The sequence below is a fragment of the Euprymna scolopes genome, chromosome 7, assembly GCF_053919585.1.
Source record: "Euprymna scolopes isolate OS-2025 chromosome 7, ASM5391958v1, whole genome shotgun sequence".
NCBI lineage: Eukaryota > Metazoa > Mollusca > Cephalopoda > Sepiida > Sepiolidae > Euprymna > Euprymna scolopes.
In genome coordinates, this window is record NC_136488.1 from 32,934,704 (window position 1) to 32,956,240 (window position 21,537).

Here is a 21,537-nt window from a genome sequence, read left to right on the forward strand (position 1 = left end):
TGAATGTCATTCCAACAAAAGGAATCGAAATTAGACTCTCATTATTTTCTTATTTTTTATGTATTCTTCATTAATGAGTTTGACAAAATTTCATTGCATCGACCGGGAATCGAACCCGGGCCGCCCGCGTGGCAGGCGAGCATTCTACCACCGAACCAGCGATGCGATATATCGTTCACAGAACATAATTCTTTCCTTTGCCATTTTGTCATTAATGCTTTGAATGTCATTCCAACAAAAGGAATCGAAATTACACTCTCATTATTTTTTTTTTTTGATGTATTCTTCATTAATGAGTTTGACAAAATTTCATTGCATCGACCGGGAATCGAACCCGGGCCGCCCGCGTGGCAGGCGAGCATTCTACCACTGAACCACCAATGCGATATATCGTTCACAGAACATAATTCTTTCCTTTGCCATTTTGTCCTTAATGCTTTGAATGTCATTCCAACAAAAGGAATCGAAATTACACTCTCAGTATTTACTTATTTTTTATGTATTCTTCATTAATGAGTTTGACAAAATTTCATTGCCTCGACCGGGAATCGAACCCGCGCCGCCCGCGTTGCAGGCGAGCATTCTACCACTGAACCACCGATGCGATATATCGTTAACAGAACATAATTCTTTCCTTTGCCATTTTGTCATTAATGCTTTGAATGTCATTACAACAAAAGAAATCGAAATTACACTCTCATTATTTACTTCGTTTTTTATGTATTCTCCATTAATGAGTTTGACAAAATTTCATTGCATTTACAGGGAATCGAACCCGGGCCGCCCGCGTGGCAGACGAGCATTCTACCACTGAACCACCGATGCGATATATCGTTCACAGAACATAATTCTTTCCTTGGCCATTTTGTAATTAATGCTTTGAATGTCATTCCAACAAAAGGAATCGAAATTACACTCTTATTATTTACTTATTTTTTATGTATTCTTCATTAATGAGTTTGACAAAATTTCATTGCATCGACCGGGAATCGAACCCGGGCCGCCCGCGTGGCAGGCGAGCATTCTACCACTGAACCACCGATGCGATATATCGTTCACAGAACATAATTCTTTCCTTTGCCATTTTGTCATTAATGCTTTGAATGTCATTCCAACAAAAGGAATCGAAATTACACTCTCATTATTTACTTATTTTTGATGTATTCTTCATTAATGAGTTTGACAAAATTTCATTGCATCGACCGGAAATCGAACCCGGGCCGCCCGCGTGGCAGGCGAGCATTCTACCACTGAACCACCGATGCGATATATCGTTCACAGAACATAATTCTTTCCTTTGCCATTTTGTCATTAATGCTTTGAATGTCATTCCAACAAAAGGAATCGAAATTACACTCTCATTATTTGCTTCGTTTTTTATGTATTCTTCATTAATGAGTTTGACAAAATTTAATTGCATTTACCGGGAATCGAACCCAAGTACCCCGCGTGGCAGGCGAGCATTCTACCACTGAACCACCGATGCGATATATCGTTCACAGAACATAATTCTTTCCTTTGCCATTTTGTCATGAATGCTTTGAATGTCATTCCAACAAAAGGAATCGAAATTACACTCTCATTATTTACTTATTTTTTATGTATTCTCCATTAATGAGTTTGACAAAATTTCATTGCATTTACAGGGAATCGAACCCGGGCCGCCCGCGTGGCAGGCGAGCATTCTACCACTGAACCACCGATGCGATATATCGTTCACAGAACATAATTCTTTCCTTGGCCATTTTGTAATTAATGCTTTGAATGTCATTACAACAAAAGAAATCGAAACTACACTCTCATTATTTACTTCGTTTTTTATGTATTCTCCATTAATGAGTTTGACATAATTTCATTGCATTTACAGGGAATCGAACCCGGGCCGCCCGCGTGGCAGGCGAGCATTCTACCACTGAACCACCGATGCGATATATCGTTCACAGAACATAATTCTTTCCTTGGCCATTTTGTAATTAATGCTTTGAATGTCATTCCAACAAAAGGAATCGAAATTACACTCTTATTATTTACTTATTTTTTATGTATTCTTCATTAATGAGTTTGACAAAATTTCATTGCATCGACCGGGAATCGAACCCGGGCCGCCCGCGTGGCAGGCGAGCATTCTACCACTGAACCACCGATGCGATATATCGTTCACAGAACATAATTCTTTCCTTTGCCATTTTGTCATTAATGCTTTGAATGTCATTCCAACAAAAGGAATCGAAATTACACTCTCATTATTTACTTATTTTTGATGTATTCTTCATTAATGAGTTTGACAAAATTTCATTGCATCGACCGGGAATCGAACCCGGGCCGGACGCGTGGCAGGCGAGCATTCTACCACTGAACCACCGATGCGATATATCGTTCACAGAACATAATTCTTTCCTTTGCCATTTTGTCATTAATGCTTTGAATGTCATTCCAACAAAAGGAATCGAAATTACACTCTCATTATTTACTTATTTTTGATGTATTCTTCATTAATGAGTTTGACAAAATTTAATTTTTAAAGAAATCGAAATTACACTCTCATTATTTACTTATTTTTGATGTATTCTTCATTAATGAGTTTGACAAAATTTCATTGCATCGACCGGGAATCGAACCCGGGCCGCCCGCGTGGCAGGCGAGCATTCTACCACTGAACCACCGATGCGATATATCGTTCACAGAACATAATTCTTTCCTTTGCCATTTTGTCATTAATGCTTTGAATGTCATTCCAACAAAAGGAATCGAAATTACACTCTCATTATTTGCTTCGTTTTTTATGTATTCTTCATTAATGAGTTTGACAAAATTTAATTGCATTTACCGGGAATCGAACCCGGGCACCCCGCGTGGCAGGCGAGCATTCTACCACTGAACCACCGATGCGATATATCGTTCACAGAACATAATTCTTTCCTTTGCCATTTTGTCATTAATGCTTTGAATGTCATTCCAACAAAAGGAATCGAAATTACACTCTCATTATTTACTTATTTTTGATGTATTCTTCATTAATGAGTTTGACAAAATTTCATTGCATCGACCGGGAATCGAACCCGGGCCGCCCGCGTTGCAGGCGAGCATTCTACCACTGAACCACCGATGCGATATATCGTTCACAGAACATAATTCTTTCCTTTGCCATTTTGTCATTAATGCTTTGAATGTCATTCCAACAAAAGGAATCGAAAGTACACTCTCATTATTTACTTATTTTTGATGTATTCTTCATTAATGAGTTTGACAAAATTTCATTGTATCGACCGGGAATCGAATCCGGGCCGCCCGGGTGGAAGGCGACCATTTTACCACTGAACCACCGATTCGATATATCGTTCACAGAACATAATTCTTTCCTTTGCCATTTTGTCATTAATGCTTTGAATGTCATTCCAACAAAAGGAATCGAAATTACACTCTCATTATTTACTTATTTTTGATGTATTCTTCATTAATGAGTTTGACAACATTTCATTGCATCGACCGGGAATCGAACCCGGGCCGTCCGCGTGGCAGGCGAGCATTCTACCACTGAACCACCGATTCGATATATCGTTTACAGAACATAATTCTTTCCTTTGCCATTTTGTCATTAATGCTTTGAATGTCATTCCAACAAAAGGAATCGAAATTACACTCTCATTATTTACTTATTTTTGATGTATTCTTCATTAATGAGTTTGACAAAATTTCATTGCATCGACCGGGAATCGAATCCGGGCACCCCGCGCGGCAGGCGAGCATTCTACCACTGAACCACCGATGCGATATATCGTTCACAGAACATAATTCTTTCCTTTGCCATTTTGTCATTAATGCTTTGAATGTCATTCCAACAAAAGGAATCGAAATTACACTCTCATTATTTACTTATTTTGGATGAATTCTTCATTAATGAGTTTGACAAAATTTCTTTGCATCGACCGGGAATCGACCCCGGGCCGCCCGCGTGGCAGGCGAGCATTCTACCACTGAACCAGCGATGCGATATATCGTTCACAGAACATAATTCTTTCCTTGGCCATTTTGTCATTAATGCTTTGAATGCTCTCATTATTTACTTATTTTTGATGTATTCTTCATTAATGAGTTTGACAAAATTTCATTGCATCGACCGGGAATCGAACCCGGGCCGCCCGCGTGGAAGGCGAGCATTTTACCACTGAACCACCGATGCGATATATCGTTCACAGAACATAATTCTTTCCTTTGCCATTTTGTCATTAATGCTTTGAATGTCATTCCAACAAAAGGAATCGAAATTACACTCTCATTATTTACTTATTTTTGATGTATTCTTCATTAATTGGTTTGACAAAATTTAATTGCATCGACCTGGAATCGAACCCGGGCCGCCCGCGTGGCAGGCGAGCATTCTACCACTGAACCACCGATGCGATAAATCGTTCAGAAAACATAATTCATTCCTTTGCCATTTTGTCATTAATGCTTTGAATGTCATTCCAACAAAAGGAATCGAAATTGCACTCTCATTATTTACTTCGTTTTTTATGTATTCTCCATTAATGAGTTTGACAAAATTTCATTTCATCGACCGGGAATCGAACTTGGGCCACCCGCGTGGCAGAATAGCATTCTACCACTGAACCACCGATGCGATATATCGTTCACAGAACATAATTCTTTCCTTTGCCATTTTGTCATTAATGCTTTGAATGTCATTCTAACAAAAAGAATCGAAATTACACTCTCATTATTTACTTATTTTTGATGTATTCTTCATTAATGAGTTTGACAAAATTTCATTGCATCGACCGGGAATCGAACCCGGGCCGGACGCGTGGCAGGCGAGCATTCTACCACTGAACCACCGATGCGATATATCGTTCACAGAACATAATTATTTCTTTTGCCATTTTGTCATTAATGCTTTGAATGTCATTCCAACAAAAGGAATCGAAATTACACTCTCATTATTTACTTATTTTTTATGTATTCTTCATTAATGAGCTTGACAAAATTTCATTGCATCGACCGGGAATCGAACCACTGCCGCCTGCGTGGGAGGCGAGCATTCTACCACTAAACCACCGATGCGATATATCGTTCACAGAACATAATTCTTTCCTTGGCCATTTTGTAATTAATGCTTTGAATGTCATTACAACAAAAGAAATCGAAATTACACTCTCATTATTTACTTCGTTTTTTATGTATTCTCCATTAATGAGTTTGACAAAATTTCATTGCATTTACAGGGAATCGAACCCGGGCCGCCCGCGTGGCAGGCGAGCATTCTACCACTGAACCACCGATGCGATATATCGTTCACAGAACATAATTCTTTCCTTGGCCATTTTGTAATTAATGCTTTGAATGTCATTCCAACAAAAGGAATCGAAATTACACTCTTATTATTTACTTATTTTTTATGTATTCTTCATTAATGAGTTTGACAAAATTTCATTGCATCGACCGGGAATCGAACCCGGGCCGCCCGCGTGGCAGGCGAGCATTCTACCACTGAACCACCGATGCGATATATCGTTCACAGAACATAATTCTTTCCTTTGCCATTTTGTCATTAATGCTTTGAATGTCATTCCAACAAAAGGAATCGAAATTACACTCTCATTATTTACTTATTTTTGATGTATTCTTCATTAATGAGTTTGACAAAATTTCATTGCATCGACCGGGAATCGAACCCGGGCCGCCCGCGTTGCAGGCGAGCATTCTACCACTGAACCACCGATGCGATATATCGTTCACAGAACATAATTCTTTCCTTTGCCATTTTGTCATTAATGCTTTGAATGTCATTCCAACAAAAGGAATCGAAATTACACTCTCATTATTTGCTTCGTTTTTTATGTATTCTTCATTAATGAGTTTGACAAAATTTAATTGCATTTACCGGGAATCGAACCCGGGCACCCCGCGTGGCAGGCGAGCATTCTACCACTGAACCACCGATGCGATATATCGTTCACAGAACATAATTCTTTCCTTTGCCATTTTGTCATGAATGCTTTGAATGTCATTCCAACAAAAGGAATCGAAATTACACTCTCATTATTTACTTATTTTTTATGTATTCTTCATTAATGAGTTTGACAAAATTTCATTGCATCGACCGGGAATCGAACCCGGGCCGCCCGCGTGGCAGGCGAGCATTCTACCACTGAACCACCGATGCGATATATCGTTCACAGAACATAATTCTTTCCTTTGCCATTTTGTCATTAATGCTTTGAATGTCATTCCAACAAAAGGAATCGAAATTACACTCTCATTATTTACTTATTTTTGATGTATTCTTCATTAATGAGTTTGACAAAATTTCATTGCATCGACCGGGAATCGAACCCGGGCCGCCCGCGTGGCAGGCGAGCATTCTACCACTGAACCACCGATGCGATATATCGTTCACAGAACATAATTCTTTCCTTTGCCATTTTGTCATTAATGCTTTGAATGTCATTCCAACAAAAGGAATCGAAATTACACTCTCATTATTTACTTATTTTTGATGTATTCTTCATTAATGAGTTTGACAAAATTTAATTTTTAAAGAAATCGAAATTACACTCTCATTATTTACTTATTTTTGATGTATTCTTCATTAATGAGTTTGACAAAATTTCATTGCATCGACCGGGAATCGAACCCGGGCCGCCCGCGTGGCAGGCGAGCATTCTACCACTGAACCACCGATGCGATATATCGTTCACAGAACATAATTCTTTCCTTTGCCATTTTGTCATTAATGCTTTGAATGTCATTCCAACAAAAGGAATCGAAATTACACTCTCATTATTTTCTTCGTTTTTTATGTATTCTTCATTAATGAGTTTGACAAAATTTAATTGCATTTACCGGGAATCGAACCCGGGCACCCCGCGTGGCAGGCGAGCATTCTACCACTGAACCACCGATGCGATATATCGTTCACAGAACATAATTCTTTCCTTTGCCATTTTGTCATGAATGCTTTGAATGTCATTCCAACAAAAGGAATCGAAATTACACTCTCATTATTTACTTATTTTTTATGTATTCTTCATTAATGAGTTTGACAAAATTTCATTGCATCGACCGGGAATCGAACCCGGGCCGCCCGCGTGGCAGGCGAGCATTCTACCACTGAACCACCGATGCGATATATCGTTCACAGAACATAATTCTTTCCTTTGCCATTTTGTCATTAATGCTTTGAATGTCATTCCAACAAAAGGAATCGAAATTACACTCTCATTATTTACTTATTTTTGATGTATTCTTCATTAATGAGTTTGACAAAATTTCATTGCATCGACCGGGAATCGAACCCGGGCCGCCCGCGTTGCAGGCGAGCATTCTACCACTGAACCACCGATGCGATATATCGTTCACAGAACATAATTCTTTCCTTTGCCATTTTGTCATTAATGCTTTGAATGTCATTCCAACAAAAGGAATCGAAATTACACTCTCATTATTTACTTATTTTTGATGTATTCTTCATTAATGAGTTTGACAAAATTTCATTGTATCGACCGGGAATCGAACCCGGGCCGCCCGCCTGGAAGGCGAGCATTTTACCACTGAACCACCGATTCGATATATCGTTCACAGAACATAATTCTTTCCTTTGCCATATTGTCATTAATGCTTTGAATGTCATTCCAACAAAAGGAATCGAAATTACACTCTCATTATTTACTTATTTTTGATGTATTCTTCATTAATGAGTTTGACAACATTTCATTGCATCGACCGGGAATCGAACCCGGGCCGTCCGCGTGGAAGGCGAGCATTCTACCACTTAACCACCGATTCGATATATCGTTTACAGAACATAATTCTTTCCTTTGCCATTTTGTCATTAATGCTTTGAATGTCATTCCAACAAAAGGAATCGAAATTACACTCTCATTATTTACTTATTTTTGATGTATTCTTCATTAATGAGTTTGACAAAATTTCATTGCATCGACCGGGAATCGAATCCGGGCACCCCGCGCGGCAGGCGAGCATTCTACCACTGAACCACCGATGCGATATATCGTTCACAGAACATAATTCTTTCCTTTGCCATTTTGTCATTAATGCTTTGAATGTCATTCCAACAAAAGGAATCGAAATTACACTCTCATTATTTACTTATTTTGGATGAATTCTTCATTAATGAGTTTGACAAAATTTCTTTGCATCGACCGGGAATCGACCCCGGGCCGCCCGCGTGGCAGGCGAGCATTCTACCACTGAACCAGCGATGCGATATATCGTTCACAGAACATAATTCTTTCCTTGGCCATTTTGTCATTAATGCTTTGAATGCTCTCATTATTTACTTATTTTTGATGTATTCTTCATTAATGAGTTTGACAAAATTTCATTGCATCGACCGGGAATCGAACCCGGGCCGCCCGCGTGGAAGGCGAGCATTTTACCACTGAACCACCGATGCGATATATCGTTCACAGAACATAATTCTTTCCTTTGCCATTTTGTCATTAATGCTTTGAATGTCATTCCAACAAAAGGAATCGAAATTACACTCTCATTATTTACTTATTTTTGATGTATTCTTCATTAATTGGTTTGACAAAATTTAATTGCATCGACCTGGAATCGAACCCGGGCCGCCCGCGTGGCAGGCGAGCATTCTACCACTGAACCACCGATGCGATAAATCGTTCAGAAAACATAATTCATTCCTTTGCCATTTTGTCATTAATGCTTTGAATGTCATTCCAACAAAAGGAATCGAAATTGCACTCTCATTATTTACTTCGTTTTTTATGTATTCTCCATTAATGAGTTTGACAAAATTTCATTTCATCGACCGGGAATCGAACCTGGGCCACCCGCGTGGCAGACGAGCATTCTACCACTGAACCACCGATGCGATATATCGTTCACAGAACATAATTCTTTCCTTTGCCATTTTGTCATTAATGCTTTGAATGTCATTCTAACAAAAAGTATCGAAATTACACTCTCATTATTTACTTATTTTTGATGTATTCTTCATTAATGAGTTTGACAAAATTTCATTGCATCGACCGGGAATCGAACCCGGGCGTCCCGCGTGGCAGGCGAGCATTCTACCACTGAACCACCGATGCGATATATCGTTCACAGAACATAATTATTTCTTTTGCCATTTTGTCATTAATGCTTTGAATGTCATTCCAACAAAAGGAATCGAAATTACACTCTCATTATTTACTTATTTTTTATGTATTCTTCATTAATGAGTTTGACAAAATTTCATTGCATCGACCGGGAATCGAACCACTGCCGCCTGCGTGGGAGGCGAGCATTCTACCACTAAACCACCGATGCGATATATCGTTCACAGAACATAATTCTTTCCTTTGCCATTTTGTCATTAATGCTTTGAATGTCATTCCAACAAAAGGAATCGAAATTACACTCTCATTGTGTACTTCGTTTTTTTATGTATTCTTCATTAATGAGTTTGACAAAATTTCATTGCATCGACCGGGAACCGAACCCGGGCCGCCCGCGTTGTAAGCGAGCCTTCTACCACTGAACCTCCGATGCGATATATCGTTAACAGAAAATAATTCTTTACTTTGCCATTTTGTCATTAATGCTTTGAATGTCATTCCAAAAAATGAATACAAATTACACTCTCATTATTTACTTATTTTTGATGTATACTTCATTAATGAGTTTGACAAAATTTCATTGCATCGACCGGGAATCGAACCCGGGCAGCCCGCGTGGCAGGCGAGCATTCTACCACTGAACCACCGATGCGATATATCGTTCACAGAACATAATTTTTTCCTTTGCCATTTTGTCATTAATGCTTTGAATGTCATTCCAACAAAAGGAATCGAAGTTACACTCTCATTATTTACTTATTTTTGATGTATTCTTCATTAATGAGTTTGACAAAATTTCATTGCATCGACCGGGAATCGAACCTTGGCCGCCCGCGTTGCAGGCGAGCATTCTACCACTGAACAACCGATGCGATATATCGTTCACAGAACATAATTATTTCCTTTGCCATTTTGTCATTAATGCTTTGAATGTCATTCCAACAAAAGGAATCGAAATTACACTCTCATTATTTACTTCGTTTTTTATGTATTCTTCATTAATGAGTTTGACAAAATTACATTGCATCGACCGGGAATCGAACCCGGGCCGCCCGCGTGGCAGGCGAGCATTCTACCACTGAACCACCGATGCGATATATCGTTCACAGAACATAATTCTTTCCTTTGCCATTTTTCATTAATGCTTTGAATGTCATTCCAACAAAAGGAATCGAAATTACACTCTCATTATTTACGTATTTTTGATGTATTCTTCATTAATGAGTTTGACAACATTTCATTGCATCGACCGGGAATCGAACCCGGGCCGCCCGCGTGGAAGGCGAGCATTTTACCACTGAACAACCGATGCGATATATCGTTCACAGAACATAATTCTTTCCTTTGCCATTTTGTCATTAATGCTTTGAATGTCATTCCAACAAAAGGAATCGAAATTACACTCTCATTATTTACTTATTTTTTATGTATTCTTCATTAATGAGTTTGACAAAATTTCATTGCATCGACCCGGAATCGAACCCGGGCCCCCCGTGTTACAGCCGAGAATTCCACCACTGAACCACCGATGCGATATATCGTTCACAGCACATAATTCTTTCCTTTGCCATTTTGTCATTAATGCTTTGAATGTCATTCCAACAAAAGGAATCGAAATTACACTCTCATTATTTACTTATTTTTGATGTATTCTTCATTAATGAGTTTGACAAAATTTCATTGCATCGACCGGGAATCGAACCCGGGCCGCCCGCGTGGCAGGCGAGCATTCTACCACTGAACCACCGATGCGATATATCGTTCACAGAACATAATTCTTTCCTTTGCCATTTTGTCATTAATGCTTTGAATGTTATTCCAACGAAAGGAATCGAAATTACACTCTCATTATTTACTTGTTTTTGATGTATTCTTCATTAATGAGTTTGACAAAATTTAATGGCATCGACCGGGAATCGAACTCGGGCGTCCCGCGTGGCAGGCGAGCATTCTTCCACTGAACCACCGATGCGATATATCGTTCACAGAACATAATTCTTTCCTTTGCCATTTTGTCATTAATGCTTTGAATGTCATTCCAACAAAAGGAATCGAAATTACACTCTCATTATTTACTTCGTTTTTTATGTATTCTTCATTAATGAGTTTGACAAAATTTCATTGCATGAGATCGGGCATTGAACCCGGGCCGCCCGCGTGGCAGGCGTGCATTCTACCACTGAACAACCGATGCGATATATCGTTCACAGAACATAATTCTTTCCTTTGCCATTTTGTCATTAATGCTTTGAATGTCATTCCAATAAAAGGAATCGAAATTACACTCTCATTATTTACTTATTTTTGATGTATTCTTCATTAATGAGTTTGACAAAATTTCATTGCATCGACCGGGAATCGAACACGGGCCGCCCGCGTGGCAGGCGAGCATTCTACCACTGAACCACCGATGCGATATATCGTTAACAGAACATAATTCTTTCCTTTGCCATTTTGTCATTAATGCTTTGAATGTCATTCCAACAAAAGGAATCGAAATTACACTCTCATTATTTACTTATTTTTGATGTATTCTTCATTAATGAGTTTGACAAAATTTCATTGCATCGACCGGGAATCGAACCCGGGCCGCCCGCGTGGCAGGCGAGCATTCTACCACTGAACCACCGATGCGATATATCGTTCACAGAACATAATTCTTTCCTTTGCCATTTTTCATTAATGCTTTGAATGTCATTCCAACAAAAGGAATCGAAATTACACTCTCATTATTTACTTATTTTTGATGTATTCTTCATTAATGAGTTTGACAACATTTCATTGCATCGACCGGGAATCGAACCCGGGCCGCCCGCGTGGAAGGCGAGCATTTTACCACTGAACAACCGATGCGATATATCGTTCACAGAACATAATTCTTTCCTTTGCCATTTTGTCATTAATGCTTTGAATGTCATTCCAACAAAAGGAATCGAAATTACACTCTCATTATTTACTTATTTTTTATGTATTCTTCATTAATGAGTTTGACAAAATTTCATTGCATCGACCGGGAATCGAACCCGGGCCGCCCGCGTGGAAGGCGAGCATTTTACCACTGAAGAACCGATGCGATATATCGTTCACAGAACATAATTCTTTCCTTTGCCATTTTGTCATTAATGCTTTGAATGTCATTCCAACAAAAGGAATCGAAATTACACTCTCATTATTTACTTATTTTTTATGTATTCTTCATTAATGAGTTTGACAAAATTTCATTGCATCGACCCGGAATCGAACCCGGGCCCCCGTGTTACAGCCGAGAATTCCACCACTGAACCACCGATGCGATATATCGTTCACAGAACATAATTCTTTCCTTTGCCATTTTGTCATTAATGCTTTGAATGTCATTCCAACAAAAGGAATCGAAATTACACTCTCATTATTTACTTATTTTTGATGTATTCTTCATTAATGAGTTTGACAAAATTTCATTGCATCGACCGGGAATCGAACCCGGGCCGCCCGCGTGGCAGGCGAGCATTCTACCACTGAACCACCGATGCGATATATCGTTCACAGAACATAATTCTTTCCTTTGCCATTTTGTCATTAATGCTTTGAATGTCATTCCAACAAAAGGAATCGAAATTACACTCTCATTATTTACTTATTTTTGATGTATTCTTCATTAATGAGTTTGACAAAATTTCATTGCATCGACCGGGAATCGAACCCGGGCCGCCCGCGTTGAAGGCGAGCATTTTACCACTGAACAACCGATGCGATATATCGTTCACAGAACATAATTCTTTCCTTTGCCATTTTGTCATTAATGCTTTGAATGTGATTCCAACAAAAGGAATCGAAATTACACTCTAATTATTTACTTATTTTTGATGTATTCTTCATTAATGAGTTTGACAAAATTTCATTGCATCGACCCGGAATCGAACCCGGGCCCCCGGGTTACAACCGAGAATTCTACCACTGAACAACCGATGCGATATATCGTTCACAGAACATAATTCTTTCCTTTGCCATTTTGTCATTAATGCTTTGAATGTCATTCCAACAAAAGGAATCGAAATTACACTCTCATTATTTACTTCGTTTTTTATGTATTCTTCATTAATGAGTTTGACAAAATTTCATTGCATGAGATCGGGCATTGAACCCGGGCCGCCCGCGTGGCAGGCGTGCATTCTACCACTGAACAACCGATGCGATATATCGTTCACAGAACATAATTCTTTCCTTTGCCATTTTGTCATTAATGCTTTGAATGTCATTCCAATAAAAGGAATCGAAATTACACTCTCATTATTTACTTATTTTTGATGTATTCTTCATTAATGAGTTTGACAAAATTTCATTGCATCGACCGGGAATCGAACACGGGCCGCCCGCGTGGCAGGCGAGCATTCTACCACTGAACTACCGATGCGATATATCGTTAACAGAACATAATTCTTTCCTTTGCCATTTTGTCATTAATGCTTTGAATGTCATTCCAACAAAAGGAATCGAAATTACACTCTCATTATTTACTTATTTTTGATGTATTCTTCATTAATGAGTTTGACAAAATTTCATTGCATCGACCGGGAATCGAACCCGGGCCGCCCGCGTGGCAGGCGAGCATTCTACCACTGAACCACCGATGCGATATATCGTTCACAGAACATAATTCTTTCCTTTGCCATTTTTCATTAATGCTTTGAATGTCATTCCAACAAAAGGAATCGAAATTACACTCTCATTATTTACTTATTTTTGATGTATTCTTCATTAATGAGTTTGACAACATTTCATTGCATCGACCGGGAATCGAACCCGGGCCGCCCGCGTGGAAGGCGAGCATTTTACCACTGAACAACCGATGCGATATATCGTTCACAGAACATAATTCTTTCCTTTGCCATTTTTTCATTAATGCTTTGAATGTCATTCCAATAAAAGGAATCGAAATTACACTCTCATTATTTACTTATTTTTTATGTATTCTTCATTAATGAGTTTGACAAAATTTCATTGCATCGACCCGGAATCGAACCCGGGCCCCCCGTGTTACAGCCGAGAATTCCACCACTGAACCACCGATGCGATATATCGTTAACAGAACATAATTCTTTCCTTTGCCATTTTGTCATTAATGCTTTGAATGTCATTCCAACAAAAGGAATCGAAATTACACTCTCATTATTTACTTATTTTTGATGTATTCTTCATTAATGAGTTTGACAAAATTTCATTGCATCGACCGGGAATCGAACCCGGGCCGCCCGCGTGGCAGGCGAGCATTCTACCACTGAACCACCGATGCGATATATCGTTCACAGAACATAATTCTTTCCTTTGCCATTTTTCATTAATGCTTTGAATGTCATTCCAACAAAAGGAATCGAAATTACACTCTCATTATTTACTTATTTTTGATGTATTCTTCATTAATGAGTTTGACAACATTTCATTGCATCGACCGGGAATCGAACCCGGGCCGCCCGCGTGGAAGGCGAGCATTTTACCACTGAACAACCGATGCGATATATCGTTCACAGAACATAATTCTTTCCTTTGCCATTTTGTCATTAATGCTTTGAATGTCATTCCAACAAAAGGAATCGAAATTACACTCTCATTATTTACTTATTTTTTATGTATTCTTCATTAATGAGTTTGACAAAATTTCATTGCATCGACCGGGAATCGAACCCGGGCCGCCCGCGTGGAAGGCGAGCATTTTACCACTGAAGAACCGATGCGATATATCGTTCACAGAACATACTTCTTTCCTTTGCCATTTTGTCATTAATGCTTTGAATGTCATTCCAACAAAAGGAATCGAAATTACACTCTCATTATTTACTTATTTTTTATGTATTCTTCATTAATGAGTTTGACAAAATTTCATTGCATCGACCCGGAATCGAACCCGGGCCCCCGTGTTACAGCCGAGAATTCCACCACTGAACCACCGATGCGATATATCGTTCACAGAACATAATTCTTTCCTTTGCCATTTTGTCATTAATGCTTTGAATGTCATTCCAACAAAAGGAATCGAAATTACACTCTCATTATTTACTTATTTTTGATGTATTCTTCATTAATGAGTTTGACAATATTTCATTGCATCGACCGGGAATCGAACCCGGGCCGCCCGCGTGGCAGGCGAGCATTCTACCACTGAACCACCGATGCGATATATCGTTCACAGAACATAATTCTTTCCTTTGCCATTTTGTCATTAATGCTTTGAATGTCATTCCAACAAAAGGAATCGAAATTACACTCTCATTATTTACTTATTTTTGATGTATTCTTCATTAATGAGTTTGACAAAATTTCATTGCATCGACCGGGAATCGAACCCGGGCCGCCCGCGTTGAAGGCGAGCATTTTACCACTGAACAACCGATGCGATATATCGTTCACAGAACATAATTCTTTCCTTTGCCATTTTGTCATTAATGCTTTGAATGTGATTCCAACAAAAGGAATCGAAATTACACTCTCATTATTTACTTATTTTTGATGTATTCTTCATTAATGAGTTTGACAAAATTTCATTGCATCGACCCGGAATCGAACCCGGGCCCCCCGTGTTACAGCCGAGAATTCTACCACTGAACAACCGATGCGATATATCGTTCACAGAACATAATTCTTTCCTTTGCCATTTTGTCATTAATGCTTTGAATGTCATTCCAACAAAAGGAATCGAAATTACACTCTCATTATTCACTTCGTTTTTTATGTATTCTTCATTAATGAGTTTGACAAAATTTCATTGCATGAGATCGGGCATTGAACCCGGGCCGCCCGCGTGGCAGGCGTGCATTCTACCACTGAACAACCGATGCGATATATCGTTCACAGAACATAATTCTTTCCTTTGCCATTTTGTCATTAATGCTTTGAATGTCATTCCAATAAAAGGAATCGAAATTACACTCTCATTATTTACTTATTTTTGATGTATTCTTCATTAATGAGTTTGACAAAATTTCATTGCATCGACCGGGAATCGAACACGGGCCGCCCGCGTGGCAGGCGAGCATTCTACCACTGAACCACCGATGCGATATATCGTTAACAGAACATAATTCTTTCCTTTGCCATTTTGTCATTAATGCTTTGAATGTCATTCCAACAAAAGGAATCGAAATTACACTCTCATTATTTACTTATTTTTGATGTATTCTTCATTAATGAGTTTGACAAAATTTCGTTGCATCGACCGGGAATCGAACCCGGGCCGCCCGCGTGGCAGGCGAGCATTCTACCACTGAACCACCGATGCGATATATCGTTCACAGAACATAATTCTTTCCTTGGCAATTTTGTCATTAATGCTTTGAATGTCATTCCAACAAAAGGAATCGAAATTACACTCTCATTATTTACTTATTTCTGATGTGATGTATTCTTCATTAATGAGTTTGACAAAATTTCATTGCATCGACCGGGAATCGAACCCGGGCCGCCCGCGTGGCAGGCGAGCATTCTACCACTGAACCACCGATGCGATATATCGTTCACAGAACATAATTCTTTCCTTTGCCATTTTGTCATTAATGCTTTGAATGTCATTCCAACAAAAGGAATCGAAATTACACTCTCATTATTTACTTATTTTTGATGTATTCTTCATTAATGAGTTTGACAAAATCTCATTGCATCGACCGGGAATCGAACCCGGGCCGCCCGCGTGGCAGGCGAGCATTCTACCACTGAACCACCGATGCGATATATCGTTCACAGAACATAATTCTTTCCTTTGCCATTTTGTCATTAATGCTTTGAATGTCATTCCAACAAAAGGAATCGAAATTACACTCTCATTATTTACTTATTTTTGATGTATTCTTCATTAATGAGTTTGACAAAATTTCATTGCATCGACCGGGAATCGAACCCGGGCCGCCTGCGTAGCAGGCGAGAATTCTTCCACTGAACCACCGATGCGATATATCGTTCACAGAACATTATTCTTTCCTTTGCCATTTTGTCATTAATGCTTTGAATGTCATTCCAACAAAAGGAATCGAAATTACACTCTCATTATTTACGTCGTTTTTTATGTATTCTTCATTAATGAGTTTGACAAAATTTCATTGCATCGACCGGGAATCGAACCCGGGCCGCCCGCGTGGCAGGCGAGCATTCTAGCACTGAACCACCGATGCGATATATCGTTCACAGAACATAATTCTTTCCTTTGCCATTTTGTCATTAATGCTTTGAATGTCATTCCAACAAAAGGAATCGAAATTACACTCTCATTATTTACTTATTTTTGATGTATTCTTCATTAATGAGTTTGACAACATTTCATTGCATCGACCGGGAATCGAACCCGGGCCGCCCGCGGGGAAGGCGAGCATTTTACCACTGAACAACCGATGCGATATATCGTTCACAGAACATAATTCTTTCCTTTGCCATTTTGTCATTAATGCTTTGAATGTCATTCCAACAAAAGGAATCGAAATTACACTCTCATTATTTACTTATTTTTTATGTATTCTTCATTAATGAGTTTGACAAAATTTCATTGCATCGACCCGGAATCGAACCCGGGCCCCCCGTGTTACAGCCGAGAATTCCACCACTGAACCACCGATGCGATATATCGTTCACAGAACATAATTCTTTCCTTTGCCATTTTGTCATTAATGCTTTGAATGTCATTCCAACAAAAGGAATCGAAATTACACTCTCATTATTTACTTATTTTTGATGTATTCTTCATTAATGAGTTTGACAAAATTTCATTGCATCGACCGGGAATCGAACCCGGGCCGCCCGCGTGGCAGGCGAGCATTCTACCACTGAACCACCGATGCGATATATCGTTCACAGAACATAATTCTTTCCTTTGCCATTTTGTCATTAATGCTTTGCATGCCATTCCAACGAAAGGAATCGAAATTACACTCTCATTATTTACTTGTTTTTTATGTATTCTTCATTAATGAGTTTGACAAAATTTAATGGCATCGACGGGGAATCGAACCCGGGCGTCCCGCGTGGCAGGCGAGCATTCTACCACTGAACCACCGATGCGATATATCGTTCACAGAACATAATTCTTTCCTTTGCCATTTTGTCATTAATGCTTTGAATGTCATTCCAACAAAAGGAATCGAAATTACACTCTCATTATTTACTTATTTTTGATGTATTCTTCATTAATGAGTTTGACAAAATTTCATTGCATCGACCGGGAATCGAACCCGGGCCGCCCGCGTGGCAGGCGAGCATTCTACCACTGAACCACCGATGCGATATATCGTTCACAGAACATAATTCTTTCCTTTGCCATTTTGTCATTAATGCTTTGAATGTCATTCCAACAAAAGGAATCGAAATTACACTCTCATTATTTACTTATTTTTGATGTATTCTTCATTAATGAGTTTGACAAAATTTCATTGCATCGACCGGGAATCGAACCCGGGCCGCCCGCGTTGAAGGCGAGCATTTTACCACTGAACAACCGATGCGATATATCGTTCACAGAACATAATTCTTTCCTTTGCCATTTTGTCATTAATGCTTTGAATGTGATTCCAACAAAAGGAATCGAAATTACACTCTCATTATTTACTTATTTTTGATGTATTCTTCATTAATGAGTTTGACAAAATTTCATTGCATCGACCCGGAATCGAACCCGGGCCCCCCGTGTTACAGCCGAGAATTCTACCACTGAACAACCGATGCGATATATCGTTCACAGAACATAATTCTTTCCTTTGCCATTTTGTCATTAATGCTTTGAATGTCATTCCAACAAAAGGAATCGAAATTACACTCTCATTATTTACTTATTTTTGATGTATTCTTCATTAATGAGTTTGACAAAATCTCATTGCATCGACCGAGAATCGAACCCGGGCCGCCCGCGTGGCAGGCGAGCATTCTACCACTGAACCACCGATGCGATATATCGTTCACTGAACGTAATTCTTTCCTTTGCCATTTTGTCATTAATGCTGTGAATGTCATTCCAACAAAAGGAATCGAAATTACACTCTCATTATTTAATTATTTTTTATGTATTCTTGATTAATGAGTTTGACAAAATTTCATTGCATCGACCCGGAATCGAACCCGGGCCCCCCGCGTGGCAGGCGAGCATTCTACCACTGAACCACCGATGCGATATATCGTTCACTGAACATAATTCTTTCCTTTGCTATTTTGTCATTAATGCTGTGAATGTCATTCCAACAAAAGGAATCGAAATTACACTCTCATTATTTAATTATTTTTTATGTATTCTTCATTAATGAGTTTGACAAAATTTCATTGCATGGGATCGGGAATTGAACCCGGGCCGCCCGCGTGGCAGGCGAGCATTCTACCACTGAACCACCGATGCGATATATCGTTCACAGAACATAATTCTTTCCTTTGCAATATTGTCATTAATGCTTTGAATGTCATTCCAACAAAAGGAATCGAAATTACACTCTCATTATTTACTTATTTTTGATGTATTCTTCATTAATGAGTTTGACAAAATTTCATTGCATCGACCGGGAATCGAACCCGGGCCGCCCGCGTGGCAGGCGAGCATTCTACCACTGAACCACCGATGCGATATATCGTTCGCAGAACATAATTCTTTCCTTTGCCAATTTGTCATTAATGCTTTGAATGTCATTCCAACAAAAGGAATCGAAATTACACTCTCATTATTTACTTATTTTTGATGTATTCTTCATTAATGAGTTTGACAAAATTTCATTGCATCGAACGGGAATCGAACCCGGGCCGCCCGCGTGGCAGGCGAGCATTCTACCACTGAACCACCGATGCGATATATCGTTCACAGAACATAATTCTTTCCTTTGCCATTTTGTCATTAATGCTTTGAATGTCATTCCAACAAAAGGAATCGAAATTACACTCTCATTATTTACTTATTTTTGATGTATTCTTCATTAATGAGTTTGACAACATTTCATTGCATCGACCGGGAATCGAACCCGGGCCGCCCGCGTGGAAGGCGAGCATTTTACCACTGAACAACCGATGCGATATATCGTTCACAGAACATAATTCTTTCCTTTGCCATTTTGTCATTAATGCTTTGAATGTCATTCCAACAAAAGGAATCGAAATTACACTCTCATTATTTACTTATTTTTTATGTATTCTTCATTAATGAGTTTGACAAAATTTCATTGCATCGACCCGGAATCGAACCCGGGCCCCCCGTGTTACAGCCGAGAATTCCACCACTGAACCACCGATGCGATATATCGTTCACAGAACATAATTCTTTCCTTTGCCATTTTGTCATTAATGCTTTGAATGTCATACCAACAAAAGGAATCGAAATTACACTCTCATTATTTACTTATTTTTGATGTATTCTTCATTAATGAGTTTGACAAAATTTCATTGCATCGACCGGGAATCGAACCCGGGCCGCCCGCGTGGCAGGCGAGTATTCTACCACTGAACCACCGATGCGATATATCGTTCACAGAACATAATTCTTTCCTTTGCCATTAATGCTTTGAATGCCATTCCAACGAAAGGAATCGAAATTACACTCTCAATATTTACTTGTTTTTTATGTATTCTTCATTAATGAGTTTGACAAAATTTAATGGCATCGACGGGGAATCGAACCCGGGCGTCCCGCGTGGCAGGCGAGCATTCTACCACTGAACCACCGATGCGATATATCGTTCACAGAACATAATTCTTTCCTTTGCCATTTTGTCATTAATGCTTTGAATGTCATTCCAACAAAAGGAATCGAAATTACACTCTCATTATTTACTTATTTTTGATGTATTCTTCATTAATGAGTTTGACAAAATTTCATTGCATCGACCGGGAATCGAACCCGGGCCGCCCGCGTTGAAGGCGAGCATTCTACCACTGAACAACCGATGCGATATATCGTTCACAGAACATAATTCTTTCCTTTGCCATTTTGTCATTAATGCTTTGAATGTGATTCCAACAAAAGGAATCGAAATTACACTCTCATTATTTACTTATATTTGATGTATTCTTCATTAATGAGTTTGACAAAATTTCATTGCATCGACCCGGAATCGAACCCGGGCCCCCCGTGTTACAGCCGAGAATTCTACCACTGAACAACCGATGCGATATATCGTTCACAGAACATAATTCTTTCCTTTGCCATTTTGTCATTAATGCTTTGAATGTCATTCCAACAAAAGGAATCGAAATTACACTCTCATTATTTACTTCGTTTTTTATGTATTCTTCATTAATGAGTTTGACAAAATTTCATTGCATGAGATCGGGCATTGAACCCGGGCCGCCCGCGTGGCAGGCGTGCATTCTACCACTGAACAACCGATGCGATATATCGTTCACAGAACATAATTCTTTCCTTTGCCATTTTGTCATTAATGCTTTGAATGTCATTCCAATAAAAGGAATCGAAATTACACTCTCATTATTTACTTATTTTTGATGTATTCTTCATTAATGAGTTTGA

The 21,537-nt window shown here is 38.9% G+C and overlaps 51 non-coding genes across 51 annotated transcripts; all 51 read right to left on the reverse strand.

Annotated features, from left to right (window-relative positions):
• Nucleotides 1-313: 313 nt before the first annotated feature.
• Nucleotides 314-384, reverse strand: Trnag-gcc (transfer RNA glycine (anticodon GCC)). Its single transcript has one exon. It is a non-coding gene; the product is annotated as a tRNA-Gly (tRNA).
• Nucleotides 385-533: 149 nt separating this feature from the next.
• On the reverse strand, nucleotides 534-604 carry Trnac-gca (transfer RNA cysteine (anticodon GCA)). Its single transcript has one exon. It is a non-coding gene; the product is annotated as a tRNA-Cys (tRNA).
• A 370-nt stretch (nucleotides 605-974) lies between these two features.
• Nucleotides 975-1,045, reverse strand: Trnag-gcc (transfer RNA glycine (anticodon GCC)). The gene has a single exon. It is a non-coding gene; the product is annotated as a tRNA-Gly (tRNA).
• A 149-nt stretch (nucleotides 1,046-1,194) lies between these two features.
• Trnag-gcc (transfer RNA glycine (anticodon GCC)) lies at nucleotides 1,195-1,265 on the reverse strand. The gene has a single exon. It is a non-coding gene; the product is annotated as a tRNA-Gly (tRNA).
• An 811-nt stretch (nucleotides 1,266-2,076) lies between these two features.
• Trnag-gcc (transfer RNA glycine (anticodon GCC)) lies at nucleotides 2,077-2,147 on the reverse strand. The gene has a single exon. It is a non-coding gene; the product is annotated as a tRNA-Gly (tRNA).
• A 450-nt stretch (nucleotides 2,148-2,597) lies between these two features.
• On the reverse strand, nucleotides 2,598-2,668 carry Trnag-gcc (transfer RNA glycine (anticodon GCC)). The gene has a single exon. It is a non-coding gene; the product is annotated as a tRNA-Gly (tRNA).
• Nucleotides 2,669-3,038: 370 nt separating this feature from the next.
• Trnac-gca (transfer RNA cysteine (anticodon GCA)) lies at nucleotides 3,039-3,109 on the reverse strand. Its single transcript has one exon. It is a non-coding gene; the product is annotated as a tRNA-Cys (tRNA).
• Nucleotides 3,110-4,109: 1,000 nt separating this feature from the next.
• Trnag-ucc (transfer RNA glycine (anticodon UCC)) lies at nucleotides 4,110-4,180 on the reverse strand. Its single transcript has one exon. It is a non-coding gene; the product is annotated as a tRNA-Gly (tRNA).
• A 149-nt stretch (nucleotides 4,181-4,329) lies between these two features.
• Trnag-gcc (transfer RNA glycine (anticodon GCC)) lies at nucleotides 4,330-4,400 on the reverse strand. Its single transcript has one exon. It is a non-coding gene; the product is annotated as a tRNA-Gly (tRNA).
• Nucleotides 4,401-5,431: 1,031 nt separating this feature from the next.
• Trnag-gcc (transfer RNA glycine (anticodon GCC)) lies at nucleotides 5,432-5,502 on the reverse strand. Its single transcript has one exon. It is a non-coding gene; the product is annotated as a tRNA-Gly (tRNA).
• Nucleotides 5,503-5,651: 149 nt separating this feature from the next.
• On the reverse strand, nucleotides 5,652-5,722 carry Trnac-gca (transfer RNA cysteine (anticodon GCA)). The gene has a single exon. It is a non-coding gene; the product is annotated as a tRNA-Cys (tRNA).
• A 370-nt stretch (nucleotides 5,723-6,092) lies between these two features.
• Trnag-gcc (transfer RNA glycine (anticodon GCC)) lies at nucleotides 6,093-6,163 on the reverse strand. The gene has a single exon. It is a non-coding gene; the product is annotated as a tRNA-Gly (tRNA).
• Nucleotides 6,164-6,312: 149 nt separating this feature from the next.
• Nucleotides 6,313-6,383, reverse strand: Trnag-gcc (transfer RNA glycine (anticodon GCC)). The gene has a single exon. It is a non-coding gene; the product is annotated as a tRNA-Gly (tRNA).
• Nucleotides 6,384-6,613: 230 nt separating this feature from the next.
• Nucleotides 6,614-6,684, reverse strand: Trnag-gcc (transfer RNA glycine (anticodon GCC)). Its single transcript has one exon. It is a non-coding gene; the product is annotated as a tRNA-Gly (tRNA).
• Nucleotides 6,685-7,054: 370 nt separating this feature from the next.
• Nucleotides 7,055-7,125, reverse strand: Trnag-gcc (transfer RNA glycine (anticodon GCC)). The gene has a single exon. It is a non-coding gene; the product is annotated as a tRNA-Gly (tRNA).
• Nucleotides 7,126-7,274: 149 nt separating this feature from the next.
• Nucleotides 7,275-7,345, reverse strand: Trnac-gca (transfer RNA cysteine (anticodon GCA)). Its single transcript has one exon. It is a non-coding gene; the product is annotated as a tRNA-Cys (tRNA).
• A 149-nt stretch (nucleotides 7,346-7,494) lies between these two features.
• Nucleotides 7,495-7,565, reverse strand: Trnag-ucc (transfer RNA glycine (anticodon UCC)). Its single transcript has one exon. It is a non-coding gene; the product is annotated as a tRNA-Gly (tRNA).
• A 780-nt stretch (nucleotides 7,566-8,345) lies between these two features.
• On the reverse strand, nucleotides 8,346-8,416 carry Trnag-ucc (transfer RNA glycine (anticodon UCC)). Its single transcript has one exon. It is a non-coding gene; the product is annotated as a tRNA-Gly (tRNA).
• Nucleotides 8,417-8,565: 149 nt separating this feature from the next.
• Nucleotides 8,566-8,636, reverse strand: Trnag-gcc (transfer RNA glycine (anticodon GCC)). Its single transcript has one exon. It is a non-coding gene; the product is annotated as a tRNA-Gly (tRNA).
• A 370-nt stretch (nucleotides 8,637-9,006) lies between these two features.
• Nucleotides 9,007-9,077, reverse strand: Trnag-gcc (transfer RNA glycine (anticodon GCC)). Its single transcript has one exon. It is a non-coding gene; the product is annotated as a tRNA-Gly (tRNA).
• Nucleotides 9,078-9,667: 590 nt separating this feature from the next.
• Nucleotides 9,668-9,738, reverse strand: Trnag-gcc (transfer RNA glycine (anticodon GCC)). The gene has a single exon. It is a non-coding gene; the product is annotated as a tRNA-Gly (tRNA).
• A 149-nt stretch (nucleotides 9,739-9,887) lies between these two features.
• Nucleotides 9,888-9,958, reverse strand: Trnac-gca (transfer RNA cysteine (anticodon GCA)). Its single transcript has one exon. It is a non-coding gene; the product is annotated as a tRNA-Cys (tRNA).
• Nucleotides 9,959-10,108: 150 nt separating this feature from the next.
• On the reverse strand, nucleotides 10,109-10,179 carry Trnag-gcc (transfer RNA glycine (anticodon GCC)). The gene has a single exon. It is a non-coding gene; the product is annotated as a tRNA-Gly (tRNA).
• A 148-nt stretch (nucleotides 10,180-10,327) lies between these two features.
• Nucleotides 10,328-10,398, reverse strand: Trnag-ucc (transfer RNA glycine (anticodon UCC)). The gene has a single exon. It is a non-coding gene; the product is annotated as a tRNA-Gly (tRNA).
• A 369-nt stretch (nucleotides 10,399-10,767) lies between these two features.
• Trnag-gcc (transfer RNA glycine (anticodon GCC)) lies at nucleotides 10,768-10,838 on the reverse strand. Its single transcript has one exon. It is a non-coding gene; the product is annotated as a tRNA-Gly (tRNA).
• A 591-nt stretch (nucleotides 10,839-11,429) lies between these two features.
• Trnag-gcc (transfer RNA glycine (anticodon GCC)) lies at nucleotides 11,430-11,500 on the reverse strand. Its single transcript has one exon. It is a non-coding gene; the product is annotated as a tRNA-Gly (tRNA).
• A 149-nt stretch (nucleotides 11,501-11,649) lies between these two features.
• On the reverse strand, nucleotides 11,650-11,720 carry Trnag-gcc (transfer RNA glycine (anticodon GCC)). The gene has a single exon. It is a non-coding gene; the product is annotated as a tRNA-Gly (tRNA).
• A 148-nt stretch (nucleotides 11,721-11,868) lies between these two features.
• Nucleotides 11,869-11,939, reverse strand: Trnag-ucc (transfer RNA glycine (anticodon UCC)). The gene has a single exon. It is a non-coding gene; the product is annotated as a tRNA-Gly (tRNA).
• A 149-nt stretch (nucleotides 11,940-12,088) lies between these two features.
• Trnag-ucc (transfer RNA glycine (anticodon UCC)) lies at nucleotides 12,089-12,159 on the reverse strand. The gene has a single exon. It is a non-coding gene; the product is annotated as a tRNA-Gly (tRNA).
• A 368-nt stretch (nucleotides 12,160-12,527) lies between these two features.
• On the reverse strand, nucleotides 12,528-12,598 carry Trnag-gcc (transfer RNA glycine (anticodon GCC)). Its single transcript has one exon. It is a non-coding gene; the product is annotated as a tRNA-Gly (tRNA).
• Nucleotides 12,599-13,408: 810 nt separating this feature from the next.
• On the reverse strand, nucleotides 13,409-13,479 carry Trnag-gcc (transfer RNA glycine (anticodon GCC)). Its single transcript has one exon. It is a non-coding gene; the product is annotated as a tRNA-Gly (tRNA).
• A 149-nt stretch (nucleotides 13,480-13,628) lies between these two features.
• On the reverse strand, nucleotides 13,629-13,699 carry Trnag-gcc (transfer RNA glycine (anticodon GCC)). Its single transcript has one exon. It is a non-coding gene; the product is annotated as a tRNA-Gly (tRNA).
• Nucleotides 13,700-13,847: 148 nt separating this feature from the next.
• Nucleotides 13,848-13,918, reverse strand: Trnag-ucc (transfer RNA glycine (anticodon UCC)). Its single transcript has one exon. It is a non-coding gene; the product is annotated as a tRNA-Gly (tRNA).
• A 369-nt stretch (nucleotides 13,919-14,287) lies between these two features.
• Nucleotides 14,288-14,358, reverse strand: Trnag-gcc (transfer RNA glycine (anticodon GCC)). The gene has a single exon. It is a non-coding gene; the product is annotated as a tRNA-Gly (tRNA).
• Nucleotides 14,359-14,506: 148 nt separating this feature from the next.
• Nucleotides 14,507-14,577, reverse strand: Trnag-ucc (transfer RNA glycine (anticodon UCC)). The gene has a single exon. It is a non-coding gene; the product is annotated as a tRNA-Gly (tRNA).
• A 149-nt stretch (nucleotides 14,578-14,726) lies between these two features.
• Nucleotides 14,727-14,797, reverse strand: Trnag-ucc (transfer RNA glycine (anticodon UCC)). The gene has a single exon. It is a non-coding gene; the product is annotated as a tRNA-Gly (tRNA).
• Nucleotides 14,798-15,165: 368 nt separating this feature from the next.
• Nucleotides 15,166-15,236, reverse strand: Trnag-gcc (transfer RNA glycine (anticodon GCC)). The gene has a single exon. It is a non-coding gene; the product is annotated as a tRNA-Gly (tRNA).
• An 811-nt stretch (nucleotides 15,237-16,047) lies between these two features.
• On the reverse strand, nucleotides 16,048-16,118 carry Trnag-gcc (transfer RNA glycine (anticodon GCC)). Its single transcript has one exon. It is a non-coding gene; the product is annotated as a tRNA-Gly (tRNA).
• Nucleotides 16,119-16,267: 149 nt separating this feature from the next.
• Nucleotides 16,268-16,338, reverse strand: Trnag-gcc (transfer RNA glycine (anticodon GCC)). The gene has a single exon. It is a non-coding gene; the product is annotated as a tRNA-Gly (tRNA).
• A 154-nt stretch (nucleotides 16,339-16,492) lies between these two features.
• Trnag-gcc (transfer RNA glycine (anticodon GCC)) lies at nucleotides 16,493-16,563 on the reverse strand. Its single transcript has one exon. It is a non-coding gene; the product is annotated as a tRNA-Gly (tRNA).
• Nucleotides 16,564-16,712: 149 nt separating this feature from the next.
• Trnag-gcc (transfer RNA glycine (anticodon GCC)) lies at nucleotides 16,713-16,783 on the reverse strand. The gene has a single exon. It is a non-coding gene; the product is annotated as a tRNA-Gly (tRNA).
• A 149-nt stretch (nucleotides 16,784-16,932) lies between these two features.
• On the reverse strand, nucleotides 16,933-17,003 carry Trnas-gcu (transfer RNA serine (anticodon GCU)). Its single transcript has one exon. It is a non-coding gene; the product is annotated as a tRNA-Ser (tRNA).
• Nucleotides 17,004-17,153: 150 nt separating this feature from the next.
• On the reverse strand, nucleotides 17,154-17,224 carry Trnag-gcc (transfer RNA glycine (anticodon GCC)). Its single transcript has one exon. It is a non-coding gene; the product is annotated as a tRNA-Gly (tRNA).
• Nucleotides 17,225-17,373: 149 nt separating this feature from the next.
• Nucleotides 17,374-17,444, reverse strand: Trnag-ucc (transfer RNA glycine (anticodon UCC)). Its single transcript has one exon. It is a non-coding gene; the product is annotated as a tRNA-Gly (tRNA).
• A 369-nt stretch (nucleotides 17,445-17,813) lies between these two features.
• Nucleotides 17,814-17,884, reverse strand: Trnag-gcc (transfer RNA glycine (anticodon GCC)). Its single transcript has one exon. It is a non-coding gene; the product is annotated as a tRNA-Gly (tRNA).
• Nucleotides 17,885-18,253: 369 nt separating this feature from the next.
• Nucleotides 18,254-18,324, reverse strand: Trnag-gcc (transfer RNA glycine (anticodon GCC)). The gene has a single exon. It is a non-coding gene; the product is annotated as a tRNA-Gly (tRNA).
• A 589-nt stretch (nucleotides 18,325-18,913) lies between these two features.
• On the reverse strand, nucleotides 18,914-18,984 carry Trnag-gcc (transfer RNA glycine (anticodon GCC)). The gene has a single exon. It is a non-coding gene; the product is annotated as a tRNA-Gly (tRNA).
• A 590-nt stretch (nucleotides 18,985-19,574) lies between these two features.
• On the reverse strand, nucleotides 19,575-19,645 carry Trnag-gcc (transfer RNA glycine (anticodon GCC)). Its single transcript has one exon. It is a non-coding gene; the product is annotated as a tRNA-Gly (tRNA).
• Nucleotides 19,646-19,794: 149 nt separating this feature from the next.
• Nucleotides 19,795-19,865, reverse strand: Trnag-gcc (transfer RNA glycine (anticodon GCC)). Its single transcript has one exon. It is a non-coding gene; the product is annotated as a tRNA-Gly (tRNA).
• A 149-nt stretch (nucleotides 19,866-20,014) lies between these two features.
• Trnag-ucc (transfer RNA glycine (anticodon UCC)) lies at nucleotides 20,015-20,085 on the reverse strand. The gene has a single exon. It is a non-coding gene; the product is annotated as a tRNA-Gly (tRNA).
• Nucleotides 20,086-20,454: 369 nt separating this feature from the next.
• On the reverse strand, nucleotides 20,455-20,525 carry Trnag-gcc (transfer RNA glycine (anticodon GCC)). Its single transcript has one exon. It is a non-coding gene; the product is annotated as a tRNA-Gly (tRNA).
• Nucleotides 20,526-21,537: the final 1,012 nt, after the last annotated feature.